Source organism: Ailuropoda melanoleuca, chromosome 7 (assembly GCF_002007445.2).
Source record: "Ailuropoda melanoleuca isolate Jingjing chromosome 7, ASM200744v2, whole genome shotgun sequence".
NCBI lineage: Eukaryota > Metazoa > Chordata > Mammalia > Carnivora > Ursidae > Ailuropoda > Ailuropoda melanoleuca.
The window spans coordinates 53,504,817-53,511,548 of record NC_048224.1 but is presented as its reverse complement, the minus strand read 5'-3'; the positions used below and the strand labels follow the sequence as shown (position 1 = coordinate 53,511,548).

At 57.1% G+C, this 6,732-nt stretch overlaps 1 pseudogene; it reads right to left on the bottom strand.

The window, feature by feature from the left end:
* Positions 1-5,884: 5,884 nt before the first annotated feature.
* LOC117803223 lies at positions 5,885-6,083 on the bottom strand (annotated as a pseudogene).
* Between the last annotated feature and the right edge of the window lie 649 nt (positions 6,084-6,732).

Here is a 6,732-nt window from a genome sequence, read left to right as displayed (position 1 = left end):
CTATGGAACCTGCTGGAAGCTCCAAATGCCATCCCCTTGCCCTTCCTGGACCATCAGCCTCCCCCTCTTCTGGGTGCTTCCTTTGACATTCCAAAGGACTTTCATCTCCCCCAGCTTAAAAGAGGGAAACAGCAAGCTGCCTGCTGGCCCCCAGCCTCAGCCTTTTCTCTCTCTCTCCCTCCGAACCTCTGGAATGGGGACCCGTGCTTTGCCCCAGCTCTCCCTTCTTCATCTCCCATCATGGCTCGACACACACCAAGGCCGCTCTAGCCAAACTGCTCCTGCCAAGACCAGGGTCCTCCTGGTCACTCCCCTCAAAGGACATTGCCTCCTTATCCAAGAGGGCTCACTTTTGCAGCTGACCGCATAGGCCACTCCGTCTTTCTGGAAAACCCACAGGTGTCTCCACTGCCCATTTCGACCCTGATTCCACCTGGTTTGGTTTTTTTTCTTAAGTAAACCCCACACCCAGTGTGGGGCTTAACCTCACGACCCTGAGTTCAAGAGTCACATGCTCTACCGACTGAGCCAGCCAGGCACCCCAAGATTCCACCTATTCAAAACAGAACCCCAATCTTTCCCCCAAATGTACCCCCCCCGTGGCCTCCCCAGTCTAGAGAATGGCACCTTGGCCTCCCAGGCCCTCGAGCTGGAGAGGAGAGCCGGGTATCCCTGATGACACACCCCTCTTTCAGCCCACTCCATTGCCTGGTCCGGGCAGGCCTGGCCCCCTCAGTATCTCCTGCACACGGCCACCTCTGTCCTTCCACACTGCCACTCGCCTGGCTCAGGGCACCAGCACCACTCACAGGGCCCACAGCATCTCCCAGAGACGTGCCCCCAACTCGTTCTCCCCAGAAACCACTCTGCCCTCAGTCACGCTTTCTAATTGCCTGTGGTTAACACCCTTCAGGGACTGGCCACTGCTGTCCGTGGAGGGTTCAAACGCCTCCAGGAGCACTGAGGCCCTGCATGGGCCTTCTCCAACTCCTTTCCCTTCCCCCTCCCCTCCCCTCCCCTCCCTGCTAATCTCCTGCTCAAGCCGATTTGGACAAAGTACAGTTTCCTGAACACTCCATGCTTTAGGACCGTCCCACATCCTTCTTTTTTTTTTTTTTTTTTTTTGGCTTCCCTCTGCCTGAACTGGTCTTTCTGGCCAACTCCCACAGGCCCTCCAGTGTCAGCCTAAACTTGCTTCTTCTGCATGCCGTGTCGGGGGACATACCCTGACATGGCATCCTACATAATCCCATTCATTCTGCAAGTGTTCATTGAGCACAGACTCGCTAAAGGTCAGGTAGAAAGTGCACGAGACAGACAACGTCTGCCTCTAGGGGGCTCACATTCCCGTGAGGGGACAGACGGGAAGCAAGCAAGCAAACTGGTAAGGAAGGTAAGAGAGAGTTTCCAGGAAGGGTAAATGCTACGAACGAACAACCACGACCGAACGACGTAAAACCAGTCAAGAACAGAGAGCAGCAGGGGGTGGGAGGCAACCTTGAGCAGAAAAGTCACGGGAGCGATTTCAGGGCGTAAGCGGACCCAGCCAAGGGCAGTTCTGGGGGAAGAGTGTTCCACAGGGAGGGAACAGGTCAGACCAAGGTCCTGCGAGGAGCACAAGAGACTTGGCCGGTGGTTGGAGCCCAGGGAGCAGGGGAGGGTAGGAAGAGGCCAGGTTTGTTTGGGTTTTTTTTTAATGCAATAGGAAGCCACTAGAGGGGGTGAGCAGAGTAGTGATGTGATTTGTCTTAAAAAGATTGCTCTGGGGGGGCCTGGGTGGCTCAGTCAGTTAAGCAAAGGCTTGGGTCATGATCCCAGAGTCCTGGTATCAAGCCCCGCATCAGGCTCCCTGCTCAGCGGGGGGCCTTCTTCTCCCTCTGCCTGCTGCTCCCCCTGCTTGTGCTCTCACTCTCCATCAAATAAATAAATAAAATCTTAAAAAAAAAAAAAAGAAATATGGTAGGAAAAAAAGAAGTATGGTGGGTCATGGACTGAGGTGGGCTGATTACACACCTGTGATGCTGTTTCCACACATTTTTTGCCCCAAAATATAATAATAGGACATACGCTATGGAGGTAATATTAGGCCGAATTCACAGAAACCGCTGAAGCGGGGTTCTCAGAGAGTGGTCCCTGGACCAGCCAGCATCAGCCTCACCTGGAAACTGTAATGCAAATTCCTGGGGCGCCTGGTGGCTCAGTCATTAAGCATCTGCCTTCAGCCCAGGGTGTGGTCCCAGAGTCCTGGGACAGAGCCCCGCATCAGGCTCCTCTGCTGGGAGCCTGCTTCTTCCTCTTCCACTCCCCCTGCTTGTGTTCCCTCTCTCGCTGGCTCTCTGTCATTATTTATTATAAATAAAATCTTTTAAAAAAATGATGGTTTGGGCCCATCTGGCTGAATAGGTCCAGACCACCCTAAACCAACATCTAACCAGGCCCTGGGTCACACACCCCCCCCCAAACACAGCATCTTCACTCCCATCCCTCAGCCCTTGCGGTTCTGGCCAGAGCCAGGGGGTGGCGCCAGCGCCTCAGGCTTTTGTCTGGCTTTGGGCGCTAGAGACCCCGGAAGAATGGTCCCCCTCCCCTGCGCCTTCTTTCCCCCTCTGGAAGCCTCTGCTCCAAGGCCTGCCCACTGGCAAAGGCTTTGCAGGGTGGCTTTCATCAGGCAGGGGGCCGCTGAGGCTGGCACACCAAGGTAGGGCCAAACCCCTCTTCCTGGAGGTTAGGAAGGTGGGCTGGAGAAGCCCCCTTGGCCAGAAAGAAAATAGGGGTGTCTGGCCTGTGGGGCTTGGGGGCCAGGAACCCAGGCGGGCGGCTCTGGCTATACCCGTTTAACCCTCTGCCTATCCTGCCCCACCTTGTGGGAGGTCTCAGGTGCTGCTTCCCTGCCCATGGGTGGGGGCAGCCTGGAGGTACCCTGGGGCCCAGACAGAGCCCCAAGGTTGGGGGTCCTCACAGCCTGGCAGCCAAGCAAGCTAGGAACAGGGGCCCACGGCGGAGAGAATGCGTGGATGGAGCTCTTACCAGCTGCCAGCTTCACGTCTCCTGGGTTGGGGGCTCTCTGGGCCCCTGTCCTGCTCTGTGTTCAAGGGAGCCCAGCATCCTGCCCAGGGGAGGAGCCCATGCCCTGCTCCTGGTCCTGGGTGCTTCTCGGCAGGTAGGAGTCCAGGAGACCCGCCTGGGTTCCTTCCTAGCTCAGGTTCCAAGCCCGGTTCCAACAGGACCCAGAGCTGAGGGCAGGCTTAACCCCTACCGGCTCCCCTGCCCCTCATCTTTCCCCTCGGAGGGGAGACTGGGACCCCTAGCCCATGCTGCTTAGACGTAGCATGCCTGGGCCTCGGCCCCAGGGATCAGCCTGCACCCTCTCATCCCCAGGGGTCCCACCCAACGCCCACACCCACTCCAGAGGACCACCCTCTCCCTCTCGGCCATGCCCTCCCCTCGTCTCCCAGGACCCCAGATGGGGAGCTATCCTCCTCTGAGGTTCTGCCTCAGTCCTCAGGAAGCTGGGGCTCGGCCAGCTGTTTTCCCCGGGCAGCCAGCTGTTTTGCCCATCAGGAAGCAGCCCTGGCTCCTTTGCTGAAATCGTTGCCGTGGCTGTGGCTGCAGCGTGGCAGCCCCGCTGGGCCCGGGCCTGCGAGCTATTAACTCCTCTGGGCCCAGCTCCTTTCTCCACTACCCCCGCCCCTGAGAGCAGCCTGGTGAGAGACTTCCAGAGACCCCAAGAAGACCCAGTGTGGCTCTCCCCGCCCCCCTCAGCAACTGCTAACCTGACACCCCTTCCCCTCCACGGAGCCTTGTCCTCAGGTGACCCCAGGTGAGAGGAAGCTTCAAAGGGACGAATGAGAGCCCAGTTCAGAATAATAATAATAACAATAGCTATCATGAGCTGCTTGCTGCGTGCCAGGCGCTGCGCTACGTGCTTAAATATATTCTCTGCTCTAACTTTCACACCGTTCCCATGAATCAGGGAAGATTTTCATTTCACAGATGAGGACACGGAGACGTGGAGAATCAAAGCGGCTTGCCTGAGCCCGCACAGAACTGGGGTCTGAAACTGGGCTGCCCTGGCGGTTCCCCGAATCCGAGTTGGGGGTGGTGCTCTTTCAGTTCCCCCGAGCTCCTTGCCCTCCACCCCCAGTTTCTTTTCCCAGTCTGGGCATCCGTAGGGCCATCTGTGAAATGGGATAACTGATGGGTGGAGTTAACCACCACTAGCTTCCGGAGCCGCGCCAGGCTCTGTGCTCAACACCTTCCAAGTGTTTATTAGCAGATCATTCCCGTCGGTGGCTGCGGGTCAGCCTGGGCTAGAATCCCGGCTTTGCTCTTTCTGACAGCCCGGCTTTGGGCAAGCGATTTGACATCCCAGTCTCAGTGTCCAAAGCTGGAAAATGGATGTAAGAACAGTATTCTGCATTCTTGATTTTGTTGTGAAAAGGAGATAACGCAGGTGAGGTGGTTGGCCCAGTACTCGACACGGAGCGGGGGGATATTACCCCTTATCGTCAGGACTACTAACTGCAATCTGGAAGGGGCTGAGTGGCCCACCGAGCCCTGCGTCCCCCCCACGCCCAGTGTGGAGTTGGCACACAGGAGGGCTCTGTCGCTACTCGTGGATCAATGAACCCTGGTCCGTGGAACCTCCACGGGGACAGCAGGCTGCTAGAGGAATACAGCTTGCCCAAGATCACAATGACTGGGGCAGAGCTGTGGGGTTCCCAAGGCATCCAGCTCTTAACTCCTGCACCCCTGTGGCCTTCCCTTCTGAGGCAGGAACCTGGTCTGGTGGGAGGGGGAGGAGGGACAAGGGAACAGGGACAATCCTAGGGCTGAGACAGCCCAGAAGGTGACTGGGCTGCGGCTGGGTGGGATCTCAGGGTCTGGGAACGACCCCTCAGGATGCAGTGACCCGTGCTCTCCCCCTTTGTCCTCTCCCCCCTGCCCACCATGGGTCAGCTCCCTGGTCCCAGCCTAGACATCTGGAACTGGGGCAGACAAAGGACTGCGAAGAGGGACAATAACCTTCTGTCCATTTTCAGATGCCGGGCCGGGCCTGGCCAGGGCTGGGGGCCGGAGCCCCGGCGAGGCGGTGCCAGGCCCCCCGCGGGCAGCGGACAATGTTGGCAGTGATGGAGAGGAGGCATTTCAAAGCGTTTTGTTCCCGCTGACCCCCTCCCCTCCACATCTCGCCCCGGCTCGGGGTGAGGCCCCAGCCCCACCCCCAGCCACCCAGGCCCCTGCTCCTGGCGGCTTGGGGACCGGCCACATTCTTGACTTCAGGGGAAAAGTTTAGACTCTTTGCGCGCTGGGCAACAATAACGGTGTCACAGAACTGATTTAGGAGCGCACTTACCATCACAAAGCGGCAGACAAAGAGCCAGGGCTGAGAACGCGCCGGGCTTCTGCGCCTACTTCTCCAAACACCGCCGCCAGTTCTCTCCCCGGCTCTGCCTGGGCGGGACTGGGTGCCAGGGCCCCGACCCTGCGCTCCCCAGAGGAGGGCCCGAGCTGGGGAGGGAGCGACGGAGAAGGGATGGGGCTCCCACAGGGGATCAGGGGGCCTGAGAACTGCTTCCTGCTCTGCCACCAATTTGCCGCGTGACCCTGGGCCAGTCCTTCCCCACTTTGGGCCTCAGTTTCCCAATCTGTAATAAGGAGGCTAAACTAGAAGGCCCAAAGCATGAGGCTCTGATCTTGCAAGGAGAGGGATTTCCGTGATGACGATGATGACGATGATGGCGATGATGGTGACGGCAATATGGTGATAGTGAGAAGTACTGACCCCTTTAGTTCCGGCCACTTCGCAGGTGCCAGGCGCTGTGATCACTAACCTCTTTCTGGCCTTCATCCTTTTTTTTCTTTTTTTTTTTAAATGACAGAGACTGCTCCGCGCCATCCTCTTCCTCTCATTCTCCCAGAGGAAGAGAAGGACAATTATGGATGACAAATGGCAGTTGCAGAAGCAACACCAAGATCTGGCTTCACACTCGGGAGAGAACACTGCACCTTCCTCGTGGTTTCTGAGGCTCTAGACTTCCCCAGTAACCAAGTATAGAAACGATCCCTGAAAATATGGTCTGGTCATTCCCTTGGATCATTTCATTCTCAGCAACCTCACAAAGCAGGTGCATCATGAACTCAAGTTGACAGTTGATAACTGAGGCTCAGAGAAGTTGAGTCACTTGTCCAGGGCCGCACAGCTTGGAGTCTGTGCAACTGAGACCCAAGACAGGGCTGGCTCGCTTCTGATTACACTGCCCTGAGAAGGAGAGAGGCAACGAGGCAGCTGGACCCTGGGGAGCTCTGGGTGGGAGGGCCTCTCCTCCCAGCCAGAAGGCTATGAATAAATAAATGTCTGATTACCCCCAGGGGGATTTCCTCCCTTGGAGCAGGTGCTTTTAAAAAACGAGATTGATTCTTGTCTGTGAACAGAGGTTGGCCCGGGCAGACGCCCAGATGCAGGGGATTGGACCAAATGACCTCTAGCGGAGACCTCCTAGGAATTAGAAGCAGGCTGGAACATTTAAGGGCTCTCAGCTCTGGAGCCAGGCGACGGGTTCCAATGCCAGCTGATTTTTCCTGGTAGTAGGTGGACAAGTTACTGCACAATTCTGTGCCTCAGTTTCCCCACCTGTCAAACCGAACTCACCCTGTAGGAGTGTGGTGCTCATTCAGTGAGCTACACAGAAGGCCACAGAATCATGCCGGACTCAGTGAGGACTGCCCATT